This window comes from Notechis scutatus, chromosome 2, assembly GCF_049901735.1.
Source record: "Notechis scutatus isolate UNSWTSFEM ecotype Mainland chromosome 2, rNotScu1.2, whole genome shotgun sequence".
NCBI classification, from domain to species: Eukaryota; Metazoa; Chordata; class Lepidosauria; order Squamata; family Elapidae; genus Notechis; species Notechis scutatus.
The window spans coordinates 1,491,172-1,508,892 of record NC_142010.1 but is presented as its reverse complement, the minus strand read 5'-3'; the positions used below and the strand labels follow the sequence as shown (position 1 = coordinate 1,508,892).

Genomic DNA, 17,721 nt, shown 5'->3' with positions numbered 1-17,721 from the left:
AAAGAAAAATCAGACTTTGTATATGGCTAAGGTGACCTTTACCGCGACAGCTTCGGTTTGTTACTATCGCCCTCCAGTTGCAAACTCTATTGAGTTAGGTAATAGTACCCTTTGTAAAACGGTAGTGCTTATGGAAGGAGGCTGTATGGGTGTGCTGCTATTACTAAAGGGAAGAGGCAAGGAACATTTCTGTTCCAGGCTGTGTCAATAATTCAAGAACATCCAGTTCGTTGTCTAAGGCTCTGTCCATCGCCGATGACTGCTGTGTTAATAGAACAACTACTAAAATGAAGGGAATTACACACGGGGCATATGTTCTTTGTAATTGGATGTGGTTGATGTGGAAGTGGGAAAGTCAGGCTACGGCCAATACAAATCTGAGAAATGTGGTCTATTTTCCCCTTCCTGATGGTTTATGGCTGCTGTGTGGAGACACGGCTTATCAGCAATGGCCAAAAAATTGGACAGGGGTTTGTACAGTGGGTATGGTAGTTCCTGTTATCTATAAGCTGGATTCACTTCCTTCAGATACTCGGATCCGAAATCGTCGGGAATTGGATTCAGGTCTAACCAGGGAGGTAATCTATGGACACAAATTTCTCGAGGTCTTATCCCGCCTTTGGGAATTGCTATGAACTATAGGGATATTCATATTTTTAAATAATTTTACTGTTGCTATGTTTAATGATACTATAAAGAATATTAAGATGATTAATGTAGAAATGTCTGAAATTCGTAAAGTTACTTTGCAAAATCGATATGCTTTAGATATTATGTTAGCTGCCCAAGGAGGAGTTTGTGCTTTAATTCATTCGCATTGTTGTGTTTTTATACATAATTATGAGCCAAACATTACAAAAACTGTTCAGGACATGGAAGATCGTATTGCTCAGCATCAATCTGGAGCCGATGGGTTTAATGCATCATTCTGGGACAGTCTGTGGTCCTGGCTTCCTGATGGATCATGGTTTCGCTCCTTATTGCAAGGGGTTGTTATTATTATTGCTATATGTATCTTATTATTATGTTTTATTCAATGTATTCCTAATCTATTACAAATGTGTACCTCAGTCTTCCGGCGTGTGGGATCAGGTCGTGAGGGAACTGTGTACTATGCCACTAAAACACCCCCTATCTTTGAATAAATAAAAAAGGAGGGAATGTGGTAATATAATCTATTGATCATTTTATCATTTTCTGTAAGGCCTTTGAATACTAGCAGTAAGTCTAGGGAGATGTGGGCATTCTTGGTGGGGGTAGGAGTACCTTTGCTCATGAGTGTCTCATCCTGTTTGATTCTGCAAGTTTAGAAGGAATAGGAAAATGGGTGAAAGTTCAAGGTACACAGTTGTGCTTTCTCATGGGACTTTCCAAACTTTCCCATGAGACTTTCCGTGGCTGTATGATCTCATCCTAGCAAGGTAACATCTGGGACTTTCAAGATTGTGTGTTCTCATGCTGGTGAAGTAATCTCCTGTTGAGGTCATTGTTTTCTGAATATGCAGACTGTATATTTGCTTGTGTTTTTCTCAATAAATACTGCTACCTGAGTTCACTCAGGGCTGGCATTTTCTCAAGACATTTCCCTGTGTCTCATTTTCGAATGTCAGTCCACCATAGTTGGACATTTTATTCTATGATTCTGTGGGGGAAAAAAATCTTTTTTGTATTGGTCACTACATTTTCAAAATGTTTAAAAGTCACTGTTCTAACTCTCGTATGTTCTATGACAAAGTCTTGCTTTTCAAAAGTCATCATTTTCAAAATTCCCAATGGTCGCACCCAGGCCTTTTCTATTACCAGAGGCCTGCTGGCCACATGGCCTGAAGCCAAACTCTTTTACCCAGAAGCTGGCAAAAATGTTTTCCTTAGATTTCACATTTTTATAACTTCCCCATCATTTGAATAAAACACTTCAGCTTCTCTGCCAGTGGGCCAGGCTCTTCTGGAGCTCTGGAGATCTTCAAAAAAATAAGCAATCCATGGGAAATGGGATGTAGGAAGGAAGTGGATCCAGGAGGCTAACAAAGCAGACCCAGTGCCTGTGGAGACCCAGGGCAGGATGTGGGGGGAAAAGAACTATGGGGATCCCAAGGGATTATAAGTGAGTTTGAGGTATCAGGGGAGACTTAGGGTGGCCTCTTCCAACACTAGGCTCTGCATGGCCTTCCCCACCCTGAGATCCCTGAAATCCCTCATGTGCTTTTAACGACCTGTGCATTTGATTAGCATATGGATTGGGCAAATCAGGGAGGGATCACATTTATTTAATGTGATTCAATCAACCGGATACTCGAGTTACGAATATATACACACACACATATATACAATGCATATGTATATATACAGACACACACAAACACATATGTGAGGATGCGGTGGCTCAGTGGCTAAGACACTGAGCTTGTCTATCAGAAAGGTCAGCATTCAAATCCCTAGCACCACATAACAGAGTGAGCTCCCGTTACTTGTCCCAGTTTCTGCCAACCTAGCAGTTTGAAAGCATGTAAAAATGCACGCAGAGAAACAGGGACCTCTTTAGTGGGAAGTGTTCCGTGTGCCTTTGGAGTTTAGTCATGCTGGCCACATGATCACGGAGACATCTTCGGACAGCACTGGCTGTTCAGCTTTCAAATGGAGATGAGCACCACCCCCTAGAGCCATAAATGACAAGCACATATGTGTGAGGGGAACCTTTACCTTTACCTTATATACATATGTATGTATACACACTCACACACATACACACACACTTTGTAAATTAAATTTTTTTTCAGCTCTTCTAATATTTATTCTCTGACTTTCAATTTATTTGGAGAAATATATACAAGTGGTGCCTTCTAGGCAAATCTGAACAATTTACAACACGGAATTAATTTCATTTGGCTTTATACCTGTGGAATTTTATAGATGCTCAAGACATTGGAAATATGATCTAAGAGTTCAGAATCCATCTCTTCAAGAATAGCCAGCAGGTTCTTTTGTCTTCCATATGTGTAGTTTGGGACGTTTTCCTGTCTTGTAGAAAGCACGTCCAGCATGGCCTCATATGTCATTCTTGCATTGAAAAAGTTCTGGTAGATGTTGTAGCCCAGGGTGATGTTGGGTAAGAGCCTTGAATTTTGGTTGACTTCATGAACAGTGTTGAGGTAATTCCCTGTTAGGAGAATGAGTGCACACGGGGAGATGTAGTGAGAGTAATGTTGAATAACGCACACACACAGCACACAGCTACACTGTATAGTAAAATGTAGGTTTTACTTCCAGTAAACGGTTAAGCAAAGTCCAAACACAGTCCAAGTCATACAGGGTTATAGCAGTCAGTTTTCAGTCCAGGAAAAATCCAATAACAAAGTCCAGTATTGTTAGGGATAACATTGGTTACCTAACTTAGCTTGGGTAAAATAATATATAAACTATGTTAGTTAGTTTAAGTGTATGTATCACTTTAAACTGTAAACCAAGTATTTTGGGTGCGGTTGTAAAATCACCATAAGAGGGAGCAAGAGAGCTCACTGTTTGTCCTGGCTTTTACTGGAATGCTGACAATGATGAATTGATGGTGATAACTGCGTGTTTGCTGAGAGAAGAAAAGGGGTTTGATTTTCTTCATATTTCTGACTGCAAAAGAGATATATCACTGGACTGATTGATTGTAAGTTTTATGAATACTTTTTCGACACTGGACTTTGCAAACTGAATAACCCCGGACTGACTGAACTTAGTGTATGACATATGGACCGTTTGACTATGCTATAACTCTTGCTGGAATAAAAACTATTTAACTTGCACAGTGTATCTCTCTTTACTGAGTGTAAGCTACTACAACGTTATTATCTCACATATCTGCCTGTCTGCTAGACTGCCGTTGCACGTTCTGCTAGGGTGTATATCCCTAACAAGTATGATAAACAGTTCAGTAAAAGACTCAAATCCAAGAATAATAACGATCAGCAACAGTCAATAGGGAAATGAAGGAACGGCAACACTCTCAACAACAGGACAGAACAATCCAGGTTTCTGTCTCCGTCTTATGGCCATTTGAGGAACCACACCCAATTACAATTTGAGCATTCCCTTAAAGAGACAGTATTAAAATGTCTAACCTGGTTTATGTATTTTCCAACCCAACTGTTAGGTGACTTACATTCCTAACATTTTCCCCTTTGGGTAGGAAAATATATACAACCTTACATTTTAATTCCATAATTCTTGCAGCAAGCCTTATGCTTTAAAGAGCCTTGGGCTTTTGTAAAATGATCTGCGATGTTATTTTCTGACATATAGTATTCCAGCTTAATCATCTTACTTTGCACACATTGTCTTACATTTAAATATCTTAGATCTGTGTGTTTTGATCTTGTCTTAACAGCAAGATTGGAAGCCATCTGTATTGCTGATTGGTTGTCTTCCCATATCAATTAATAGTTGCTTATAAAAAACTAAATCTGTACATAATAAAGACAAACATGAGAATTCAGCCTCCATTGTTGATAAGTTTAGATGTTTCTGTTGAATAGACCTCCATCCAATCAACACCTTTCCCAATAATACTACAGTACCCGATGTAGATTTACGTGTATTTACATCTGTAGCAAAACTTGCATCGGCATATGCAGTTAGACTTAGTTCATCCTTAGGCTCCAAATACAATGCATAATGCATTGTTTGTTTCAGATATCTTAACACATGTTTAGCAGCTTGCCTGCTCAGCATTAAACATCACTAATTGGTTAACACTGTATGCTATATCTGGCCTTGACCAATTACTGAGATAAGATAAACTACCAATCAAGGACTGATAAATGTTCTTATCAAAAACAGGACTTTGAACATCACTATGGCTAAACTCCTGGCTCATCGGTGTTTTAGCCGGTTTACAAAGTTCCATTTTAAAACTTTTTAGTAATTGGTTAATTTTATCTGCCTGTGAGATATTGTATCCTCCCCTAGTTTTATCTATCTTTAAACCAAAATATTGTTTAATTTCTCCTAACTGTTTTATCTTAAATTTCTTCTCTAACAGTGATATTATTTTAGTAGCTTCTTGTTCAGTTTTGGTGATTAATGCTATGTCATCAGTAAACAATAGCAACAATGACACTACACCATTACTTTCCTTTTTAAACAAACATGGATCAGCCATGCCAGCTACAAAACCTATCGTAGTTAATTCCTTAACTATACATTGGTTAAACTCATATCCCGATTGCTTCAAACCATAAAGACTCTTTTTCAATCTCCAGCAATCAATTGTATTAGCATTTTTTATACCTACAGTTTTCTTTAAATATATAGTGTGTTGCAATGATGCATGCAGATATGCTGTCTCTACATCTAAATGATTTATAATGTATTTCTCCTTAGCTGCCCACACTAATGCTGCCCTTAATGTAGTTGCCTTCAGACTCGGCGCAAACACCTCATCATAGTCATTTGCTGTCTGATTGAACCCTTGTGCTACTAACCTGGCTTTATGGGTAACAGTCCCATCTACACCTGTCTTCAGTTTATAAATCCATTTACATCCTATGGCATATTTACCAGATGGTAACTTAACATTTTCCTATACCTCCAACTTTTTTAATGATTCCAGTTCCTTATCCATTGCTTCCTGCCAAGCAGCCTGATCCTTAGCAGGATACAGTTTCAGTTCATTATAGTTACTAGGAACTGTATTCACTTGGCATACAACACTAGCCTGATATCTATCAGGTGGCCGTGTTACTCGGGTTGAACGGCTGGGTAATACAGGGCTTACTAATGAACTCTCCTGTTCCACCTGCTCCTGTTCTTCTACCTCCTCCTGTGCCTGTTCTCCTACTTCCTCCTGTGCCTGTTCTTCTACCTCCTCCTGTGCCTGTTCTTCCTCTTTTATGGCTATTGATGGTTTAATTATTTCATCTTCAGGGAGTACTTGGGTGTCAATAATGACATCATTGCTGAATACCTGTTCCAGTTTATTCCACCCAACGTGCTCAAGAAATTTTGCACTAGTGCTACAATAAACATGAGCTGTGCCTGGATCCCAGAATTTAAGCGATGTATGGTTGGCTTCGTAACTTACGAAAAATAACTTCCTAATTATTTTGTTAGTTGTCCTTTCAGTCTTACTTGTGAGGGAATATGCACCCATGCTGGAGCTCCAAATGTATGCAGATAACTTAAATTTGGTTTTCTGCCATGCCAATGAGTGAATGGCAATTCACCAGTTGTGTTCACCACATTGTTTAACAAATGGTTGCTACACATTATGGCCTCACCCCACAGTGTTTGAGGCAAACCTGAATCAGATAACATAGTGCGAGCCATAGCTTGTAACATTTGCCCTCTTCGTTCTACAAATGAGTTATGTTGTGCTCTGTAAAGTGCAGAACGTTTATGCTCGACACCAGCCAATTTTAACATAGTTTGGAATCTCTTGTTAATAAGCTCAGTCCCGTTATCAGTAACTAAAATAATTTTCTCTCAGCAAATCTTAGCCAGTTAAAGAAATGTTGGAATGTTTCTGTTTTGTTTTTCATAAGATAGCAGAAACGTACTGTGAGTAATGATCCAGTATACTCAAAACATAGTGGGCACCTCCCAAACTAGGTTTCTTAGGACCAATTATGTCAGCAAACACAACTTCTAAAGGTTCTTTGGTCTTAAACCCATTCAGTCTGTTTGCTGGAGTAACCTTGCTTTTCTCCTGACTATAAGCATTACAGTTTAAATACTTGCTACAGGGTTTTAATTTTACTCCCTCTGACAATTCAACAGTTTGTTTCAACATTTTGAAATTAATGTGCCCTAGACGTCTATGCAGTAAATGTATACATTCATCAAGACTCACATCAAATCCAAGAATAACAACGATCAGCAACAGTCAATAGGGAAATGAAGGAACGGCAACACTCTCAACAACAAGACAGAACAACCCAGGTTTCTAGCTTCGTCTTATGGCCGTTTGAGGAACCACACCCAATTACCATTTTAGCATTCCCTTAAAGAGACAGTATTAAAATGTCTATCCTGGTTTATATATTTTCCAACCCAACTGTTAGGTGACTTACCTAACAGGGCAGAATGTGGTAGAAGGTGTTCTCACTGCAACATAAGAAATTTCATCATCTTGTTTTGCTCTATATCAATGATTTATGTGATCAACTTAAAAGCAATTGTGTTCTTTTTGCCGATGACATAAAATTATTCAATTCTACAGATAATTCTGTTGTTGTGCAAAGTGAACACGACTATGTTACTGAATGGTCACCTATTTAGCAACTTCAAATTTTTATTAATAAATGCTCTATGTTACATATTGGTAAACATAATTGGTAAATGTCAAGTATAAGCTAGGTGGCATTGATCTAGTAGATGACCCTCACCTTGTTAAGGACCTAGGTGTACTTATCTTCGATGATTTATACTCCACTGTAACAGCGTTGCTAAAGAAAAAGGATTAAGAGTTGTAAACTTAATTTTGGGAAGCTTTTTTTCTGGAATCATTGTATTGCTAATTAGAGATTACCTATTTGCAAAGCTAATATATCACTCATATCAATTCACAACAATCCATAAAATATAATTATAATTTCGGGGAAATCTATATCTCCCACTCCTCCAGAATGTTAATAAGGGATGCTAACAAGTACATATTGTGTACATTGTGATTATATTATATGATTTCTTCCTGTTATACTACCCTGGAGATGACTAACAGCTGGATTCAAATGCTGGATTAGCAAAGGTATTACTGATCTGAAGAGGGATATCTCTTCAACTAGACATTGTTAGACTTAGTGATTTGCTGCAGAATATTTAAAGTTATTGTCCTATATTCTACAGTTAACTACAGTTAATGGGATTCCTCTGTGACTAAACATTAACTTATCACCTCAAGTCTCTCCCCTCCTTGAATTTGGTTTTTAAAAGGTATCCCTTTTATTTAAACCAAAAGGAACAGGGGAGCCACAAAAGTGTTAAAGGGTGGAAAGAAAGAGTGGAGAGAGTGGTAGGAATTATAGAGTAAATGTAAGGAAGGGGAAGAAACAGTGAGGAGAAAACACAAGAGATCTCACTCTGTTCTAAGGTATTCATTCAATCACTTTATTGGCAGTTACTATTTAACTATTGTTAATAAATACTCAACTCAAACAATCTAAGCCTCAGAGCTCACTGTAACAACATTGCCAAAAAGGCATTAAGAGTTGGTAACCTTATTTTGTGAAGCTTCTTCTCTGGTAACATAGAATGGCTAACTAGGGCATACAAAACCTTTCCCAGACCAATTCTTAAATACAGCTCGTCTGCCTGGAACCCACACTGTATATCGGACATGAACACAATTGAGTGGGTTCAGAGAAGTGTACTCCAACCCTCCACTCACAGTAGAATTCCCTATGCCTCCAGGCTTGAAATTTTGGGCTTGGACAATCTGGAACTCTGCTGCTTGCAGCCCGATCTAAGCATAATACATAAAATGGTCTGCTACAATGTCTTGCCTGTCAACAACTTCTTCAGCTCCAACCACAAAAATACATGGGCAACCAATTCAAACTCAAGGTAAACTGCTTCAAAGTTGATTGCACAAAATACAACTTCAGTGACAGAGTGGTCAACGTCTGGAATGTCCAACCCGACTCCATTGCTACAGCCTCAATCGATCACAACTTCAATCTAAAACTGTCTAATGTGGACCTCACACCATTCCTAAGAGTCTTTAAAGGGGGCGTGCATAAGTGCACCAGCGAGCTTTCCACCCCTGACTTACTTTCCCCATTTATCTGTATTTACTTCCTTTGTTCATGTTTATTTTTATACCTTACTTGTTATCTTGTAGATGTTTGAAAAACAAATAAAATAAATAATAAATAAATACAATAAATATAAATAAAAAAGTTACTGACTCCAAGTCCCAAGATAATCATTTTGAAAGCAAGCAGAACCCATCCAGGAAAGATTCATCATGGGACAGTGTTGGCAATGCCTGGTGTTTCCCAGGGTTGAGGCTGACACTTGTGAAAGAACATAAAAGGAGCTTTGCAAACTCAGGTTTTACAAAATAATTGTTCCCAGGAGCCTTTCCTCTAAAACAAGGGTCTTCAAATTTGGCAAGTTTAAGATTTGTGGAATTCAGCTCCCAGAATTCCTGAGCTAACATGACTGGAGGAGGAATTCTGGGAGTTGAAGTCCACAAATCTTAAAGCTGTCAAGTTTGAAGACCCCTGCTCTAAAGTAAATTGGGATGAGCAATAATGACTTGCCTTTCTCAAGGTGAGGAATAGGAGAAATGAAATCATTCCTAGAAAAACATTGGGAGCAGGTAAAATCAATCACCGGAATCCTGGACGTGCTGACAGTTACCTTTTTATTTGGTGGGTTGGAGGCTTTGAGAATGAAAATCGGTACAATAGAGCTGGGATTCCATACATTATTCCAGTAATCCAATAGTCTCCTGGTTTGTAGTAATGGAACCATTCCTTTTCTTCTATTATCACCTCAAATGGACATTTCATCAGCATACTGGCACAGGGAATTTGAGACAGAAGCTGAAGCAGAAAAAGCTGTACATGCAGCAGCAGCAACATTTGACATATCCTGCAAGAGATCCTTCCTACAGTTCTTTCTTCAGCACAGAGCTAAATCTCAGAGATCACAGAAGACCACAATTACAATGAGGAAGATCCAGTTTGCCCCCAGTTTTGGAAGTTTTACCTTTAAACTATTAGACTGCTATAGTATTTGCCCAGCTTTACCCCAACCTCTGCCTTCATCACTGAAAGAGGCTGTCACAAATCAGATTATCAGGTGCTGTCTATCCCATTGGTTGTCACATTGATTGGCAATTAATTGTGGTGGTGGAAACCCTTGCCCCCTCATCTTGTGGGAGGCAAGCAGGCCGGCAGGGAGCATGTCCAGAGAGCAGGGGGAGACTCTCTTAGGCCGTAAGTGCAGGAAGATTGTATGTACTTCAGCTTCTTAGCTGGCCCAACATGGCCTCCTGAGCCCATCCAAGGAGCTGTCCAAGGTCTTCCTAGAATTCTCTCCTGTCCAGCAGGAATCCTAGATCCGGATTCCCGGTCAACGTAACTGATGCTCTGGCTGCTCATAGATTTTGCCTCCATTCTCTTCATGCAGTTCTGTTCAGCTAGTCCTCAATGTACAACCACAATTGAGCCCGGAATTTATGTTGCTAAGTGGAAAATGTGCTAAATGAATTTGGCCCCGTTTTATGACTTTCCTTGCCACATTCCTTAAGTGAATCACTGCAGTTGTTAAATTAATAACATGGTTGTAAGTGAATCTGTTTCCCCCTTGACTTTGCCCATCATAAGGTCCCAAAAGGGGATCCCATGACTCCCGGACACAGCAACCGTCATAAATGGGAGTCAGCTGTCAAGCATCCAACAGTAACTCACGTGACCAGGGGGATGTTGCAATGGTTGTAAGTGAGGTTGCCACTTTGGTCACTGAATGAAGTATTGTAAATTGAGGACTACCTGTACTACGGTTCTTTCCTTTCTGCTTCCTTTAATGTATTCATTTGTACAATCAACTTTTTGTTTTCAGTGAAATGATGTCTGTTGATCTAGTTGCAGGACAGCTATGGAAGTCCAAGGCCAGCACATCTTTTCTAGGAAAAAAAAAAAGTGCAGCTATTTAGTATCTGCCTGAAGATATTTGTGGAATAAAATGGACCGGGGGTCAAAGAAAGCAACTGGCCGTGGTCGGGAATGGAACCCGGGCCTCCTGCGTCAAAAACGAGAAGCCTTCCACTGAACCACAGCAAAAGCGACGGCTACGGCTTTCTCCCTATTCTACACCAACCGGTTGCTTCATGTCTTTAGTTCATGTATTTCTCCAATTTATATCGCCTCCCATTTGACAGACGCACACAGGCTCTCTTCCTCTTCGTTTCTGCCAAATTTCCATGACGTTCCCTCCCGAATGAGCCTCCCTTCAGTTCGCATGGCTCCTCCGCCGACGAGCAGCCTGGCGGGACGCTCCCAGGAAGAGGAAGAAAAGAGCAGACAGAGGAGGAAAGGGGACGAAAAACGAGGAAAAGCGACGAGAAATGAGGAAACGAGACGACAGACGAGGAAAATGGCTCCTTCTCAAGCATGCAGCTCCCCCCTGCCCGCCCTTAGAGGCCGAGGAGCACATGGCCGCTGTGCCACAAAGGCCAAGAGTTGCTGCTCTTTTATCAGCGGAGACTCTGCAAACGGACGTCCGCGTTAATACTGAAAGAAACGCAGCGGTTACAAGTGGAATCGGGGGCCTTTGAACCTTCTGACTGGGGGTTTCTTGATGTTTTTTTATTCCCCCCTCCCCTTGGCTACAGCCCTAATTCGCTGCTTGCCCTGACAATTCGGAGAGTGGAGACCCACGGTCGTAAAGGGGCCGTAAGTCCTCGACCCTGACTTTAAAAAGTGCCCGCAGCTCCGTTTCTACTTGTCCTGAGATCAGGAAGGGCAAAAGGGAAGCCCCAGAATACAACGGCATCTGTGCACCACCATTTACTCTGCACCTTTTCCTTCACCCTTGGCTCCAGGTTCCTCAACCTTGGGGCATCCCGGCCTGGTCAACGGCCAGCCCGTCGACGGGACACATGAAGATGGGAATCCAAAATTGCCCCCAATCAGCCCCATCTCATGAACCAGTCCCATCGACGGGACACATGAAGGCATGAATCCCCATTGCCCCTAATCAGCCCCATCTCGTGAAACAGTCCCATCGACGGGACACATGAAGATGGGAATCCAAAATTGCCCACAATCAGCCCCATCTCGTGAAGCAGTCCAGTCCACGGACACATGAAGACGGGAATCCCCATTGCCCCCAATCAGCCCCATCTCGTGAAGCAGTCCCCTCAACGGGACACATGAAGACGGGAATCCAAAATTGCCCACAATCAGCCCCATCTCGTGAAGCAGTCCAGTCCACGGGACACATGAAGACGTGAATCCAGAATTGCCCCCAGTCAGCCCCATCTCATGGGCCAGTCCCTGCGATGGGAGACTTGCAATCGAAGTCGATGGAATCTTGAAGGAATGGATGTTCGCTTGCTACTTTAGAGCAGCCCTCCCGGGAAGGAAGCACCCATCTATTGATGCCAGTGCCGCCACCCTGGGGGAGAAGGAATGCAGTGACACGTAAGTCACTGTCACCCTTGACCCTGGGTTTCCCCCACCCCCCTGGGTGTATCCTAATTCATATTCTCCAATGATACACGTTCATTTTCAAGATTCATCAATCTTGTTCTCCAATTAGAGATTTACACGCAAAAAGACTCCAGTTGCTTAGTTATTTGCAAGATTTGAATGAAATGCACTTTCGATTCCAGAAATGAGAAACGAGGAAAGGAAACGACGGACAACAGAAGCGGAAGCGGTCCCATGGCCTCTTCTTCTACTACTACTTACTAACCCTGGCAAATGAACACACTCCTACCCCCCCTCAACCGAACCAAACCTGGCTCAGTGACTGCAGATTTTTTCTCCATCGGGATCTTTTTAAATTTCTTTCAATGTTTCACTGAACGAGTGCTGAACCTTGGGGGGTTTTTCCAAAGAGCTCCGACATAATCTGCTCCACAATAATCCTGAGACCCTTCTTTGATATGTTAAACAAGTTTTCTACAGTTATGAAGAAGGAAAAAAAACCCACATTTATTTATGTATTGATTTATTTATTCTTCACGTTCTTCGGATATTAATATGAATATGAATTTGTGATATTTTCTTCCCACGGTTGTTTAAGTGAATCGCTGCCATTTTCATGTTAGGAACATGGTTCAACGTGCTCTACGGAGGTTCTCCGCCGTCCCAAAGGGGCTTTTTCAAGAGGCACCTGGACGGTCTTACTTTTCCTGGAAGACGTTTCGTTGCTCATCCAAGGAGTCACCACCGGGCCATGGCAGTTCTGTGAATCTGGCTCCCGCATTTCCTGTGCTCTTGGGAAGGTCACAAAAAAAGGACATCCCGTAACATTTAGTGTTTTGGTTGTGGTTGTGGTCGATGTCGTTGTCGTTTGGGTTAGGGTTGGGGTGGCCTTATCAGTATCGTTATCGGTATATTTATCGTTATCGGTATCATTACCGGTATATTTATCGGTATCGGTATCGGTATCGTTATCGGTATATTTATCAGTATTGGTATCGGTATATTTACCGTTATCGGTATCGTTATTGGTATCGTTATCGCTATCGATATCCTTAGGGCTATCGCTAGGAGAAGCCTTAGGGCTATCGCTAGGAGAAGCCAGCATATCGAGAGGCGCCTCCTTCCCTCCTGTCGCTCCGCGTCTCCGTCTGCCGCAGGCCTGTTCTCCATGTCTCTTCTTCTCTGATCTATTCCAAATGCCCGTATCGCCAATAGACACTCAAATGTCTTTAAGCCATGACGGGCTCCAGCTTAAATAGGAGCCCGAGGCTCCACCCCACCCTGCGTTTTCGTTTTTGACGTCCACGCATTTGATGGACAAATAGCTGTGAGGACCGAGTGTTCAGCAAATCAGAAGCATCTTTTATAGCTTTCCTGGGGAATTCACCTCAAGTCCTGATCTATACATCACACAGGATCTAATGTGTATGCCAAAGAGGAGATACGACCCCAAAAGGAACACAAACCCCTTCTAACTAAAGTTCCCTCACATTGTATTCTAGGGAATCTCACGCGTCTGCATAGACAGATCCAACTGGTGGCTAAGCAGGAGACCCTAGTCCAGGGGTGTCAAACTCAAGGCCCTGGCCTTTGGGATGCTTAGATCTGGCCTGCAGGGCTGCCCTGGAAATAGCAAAGGACCGGCCTGAGTGCCTCTGACAGCAAAAATGGAGCTAGAGAGGGCTATGCATGGCTCTTCCAAGCTCCGTTTTGGCTGGCAGAGGGTTGCAGGAGGCCATCCCAGACAAAAATAGAGCTTGTGAGGGCCATGCATGCCTCCCCAAAGATCTGTTTTTGCTGGCAGAACATTCGAGCCACCACAGTTCCCCCCTTACACAAGTGATATCATGCGGGCCATGCCCACCTCAGCCACACCTCCCCTGAGGTCAAATGCAACCCTGATGTGGCCCGCAATGAAATTGAGTGATACCCCTGCCCTAGTCCAACCCCTGCTCAAGCAGGAGACCTAATATCACTTCAGACAAGTGACTGTCCAGTCTCTTTTTAAAAACACCAGCGATGAAGCACCCACAAGTTCTGGAGGAGCTGCAATGGTTAATTATCCTCAAAGCCTTAATTCCAGGTTGCTTCCCTCCTTATTAGTTTCCATCCATTGATTCTTGTCCTACCATTTGGTGCTTTGGAAAATAAATTGACCTCCTCTTTTTGGCCGCCTCTCAAATACTGGAATAATGCTATACACTCATGGAATATCTTTTTTTAATTGACAAACATATTAATTTCTCAAAGATTATTACTGCTTAAGTTTCATATCTTGGGCTTGAAATATTGCTTGTTATATCTCCCCCTCCCAGCAACTGTTTAATATTGCTATATTATTTCACTGTCTTCATTCATGTCATTGATTTCAAATATTTATATTTAAACTCTTTAATTGGCTGAATTTATTTCAGACATTTGTAATGCAGAAGTCAGTTTAATAACCTCACTTTAAAAAAAAAAAAAACCAAGACAACTGGCATTGTGCCAAGCTCCAGTTCAAAATAGGAAAGTATATTATGACATATTTTATTCTGTCTTGTATACTAGAGAAAGTACGTAAAAGCTGCTTTCTGGGGGTGCCCTCTAGCTATCTTGACCTATTCATTTTTTTCTTCATTTTTTTCTTTTGAATTTTTTACTTCAATCTCAAGATTACAAAAATGAGGAATTCTTCACTGTGAGAGTTATTAGGAGTTGGAACAGCCTGTCTCCTGGAGCTCCATTGCTGGATATTTTCAAGGAAAAATTGGGCAGCAATTTGTCTGGGGTAGTCTGACCATACAAAATCTATTTTGTATTGGTCACTACATTTACACAATGTTAAAAAATCACTGATAAAAAATCACCCTCATACATTCTATGACAAAGTCTTACTTTTCAAAAATCATTATTTTCAATATTCCCAATGGTCACATACAGGCCTTTTCTACTACCAGAGGCCTGCTGGCCACATGGCTCAAAGCCAAACTCTTTTACCCAGAAACTGGTGAAAATAATAGAATAATAGAATAACAGAGTTGGAAGGGACCTTGGAGGTCTTCTAGTCCAACCCCCCTGCATAGGCAGGAAACCCTACACTACTTCAGACAAATGGTTATCCAATCTCTTCTTAAAAACTTCCAGTGTTGGAGCATTCACAACTTCTGGAGGCAAGTTGTTCCACTGAGTAATTGCTCTAACTGTCAGGAAATTTCTCCTTAGTTCTAAGTTGCTTCTCCCCTTAATTAGTTTCCACCCATTGCTTCTTGCCCTGACCTCAGGTGCTTTGGAGAATAGTTTGACTCCCTCTTCTTTGTGGCAGCCCCTGAGATATTGGAACACTGCTATCATGTCTCCCCTAAGAAAATGTTTTCCTTAGATTTCACATTCTTATAGCTTCACCACCATTTGAATAACACACTTCAGCTTCTCTTACAGTGAGCCAGCCTCTTCTAGACCTCTGCAGATCTTCAAAAAATAAGCAACCCATGGGCAATGGGATGTAGGAAGGAAGTGAATCCAGGAGGCTAACAAAGCAGACCCAGTGCCTATGGAGACCCAGAGTAGGATGTGGGGAGGAAGGATCTATGGGAGCCCCAAGGGATTGTAAGTGAGCATGAGGTATTAGGGAAGAGTTTGGGTGGCCTTTTCCAACACTAGGCATTTAGCCATGCTGGCCACATGACCGCAGAGACGGCTTTGTAATGGAGATGAGCACCACCCCATAGAGCCAGAAATGACTAGCACGTATTTACGAGGGGAACCTTTACCTTTTCCTTATATACATATGTACACACACACACACACACACACACACACACACACTTTGTGAATTAAAAATTCTTTCAGCTCTTCTAATATTTACTCTCTGACTTTCAATTTATTTGGAGAAATATATACAAGTGCTGCCTTCTAGGCAAATCTGAACAATTTACAACATGGAATTAATTTCATTTAGCTTTATACCTGTGGAATTTTATAGATGCTCAAGACATTGGAAATATGATCGAAGAGTTCAGAATCCATCTCTTCAAGAATCGCCAGCAGGTTCTTTTGTCTTCCACATCTGTAGTGTGGGACGTTCTCCTGTCCTGTAGACAGCACATCCAGCATGGCCTCATAGGTCATTCCTGCATTGAAAAAGTTCTGATAGATATTGTAGCCCAGGGTGATGTTGGGTAAGAGACCTGAATTCTGGTTGACTTCATGAACAGCCAACAAGAAGGGCAGAATGTGGTACAAGGACTTCTCACTGCAACATTTCATCATTTTGTTTTTGCTCTATATCAACGATTTATGTGATCAACTTAAAAGCAATTGCATTCTTTTTGCTGATATAAATTATTCAATTCTACAGATAATTCTGTTGTTTTGCAAAGTGATCACAACTAATATTTTTCATCTATTTGGCAAATTCAAATTTTGTTTAATAAATGCTCTGTCTTACATATTGGTTAATGTAATTAAAATGTCAAGAATAAGCTAGGTGGCTTGATCTAGCAGATGACCCTCACTTAGTAAAGGATCTAGGTGTAGTTATCTCTGACGATTTATGCTCCAAAGTTCACTGTAGCAGCATTGTTAAAAAAGCATTAAGATTGGTGGCCATATATGCAAATCCAGGAGAGATACCAGGACAAAGAACAATTTGGTTTCTGCATGGAAAAGCATCAATTAGATAAAATTCTACAAGAAATGGAAAAGAAAATGATTTCAAGAATATATAACTTTCTACTAGAGTTTGAAATGAAAGAGGAGGTGGTCAAAGAAACGATGGTGGTATGGGTGAAAAATGTTGGCCATAATATAGACCTGGAAAATTGGGAGAGAATGTATATAATTGAAAGATGGTTTTATTTTTTTATGTTTTGTTCGTATGTTTGTTGTAAAAAATAAAAACTTTATTAAAAAAGAAAAAAGAAAAATGGGAGAGAATGTGGGGATCAAATTACAAACTAATTGCATCCACAGCATACAAGGAAAATCAATACAAAATGTTCTACAGATGGCACCTTCCTCCCGCTAGATTGGCAAAAATGCTTAATTCAGACCCAAATTGTTGGAAATCTGGAAAAGAAAAAGGCACTTGTTTTTATACCTGGTGGACTTGCCAGGAAGTGAAAAAATATTGGAATACAATTAGACAATGGATAGAAGAAATCACGAATCAGAAAATTGAATTTAATCCAGAAACTTTTTTATTAGGTATAATAACACAAAAATGCAATAAAACAGATAGATATATTATGTTACATATATTAACAGCTGCAAGCATTTCGTACGCACAACTCTGGAAGGAAAAAAGGGTTCCACCAGAAGGCATGGTTATTAAAAAAATTAATAGATTGTATAGAGATGGACAGGCAAACGATGAAAATAAAAGACAAAGATTCAATTTATTATAGGGCCTGGGATGCCTGGTATGAGTGGTTTAGAAATAAAAAGAAAAGAAAATGGCAATTAGGAAAAGAATGAGGAAATATGTAAATATACCATGGAGAAGATTGAGATGTAAGGATAAAAGATATTGATTTATAGTAAGAGCAAGATGCAATGGTAAAGGAATAAGTAAATACATATACTGAAAAATGTG

At 40.7% G+C, this 17,721-nt stretch overlaps 1 pseudogene; it reads left to right on the top strand.

Annotated features, from left to right (window-relative positions):
- LOC148131618 (vomeronasal type-2 receptor 26-like) overlaps nucleotides 1–17,721 on the top strand; it is a 75,296-nt pseudogene that overhangs the window by 13,408 nt on the left and 44,167 nt on the right.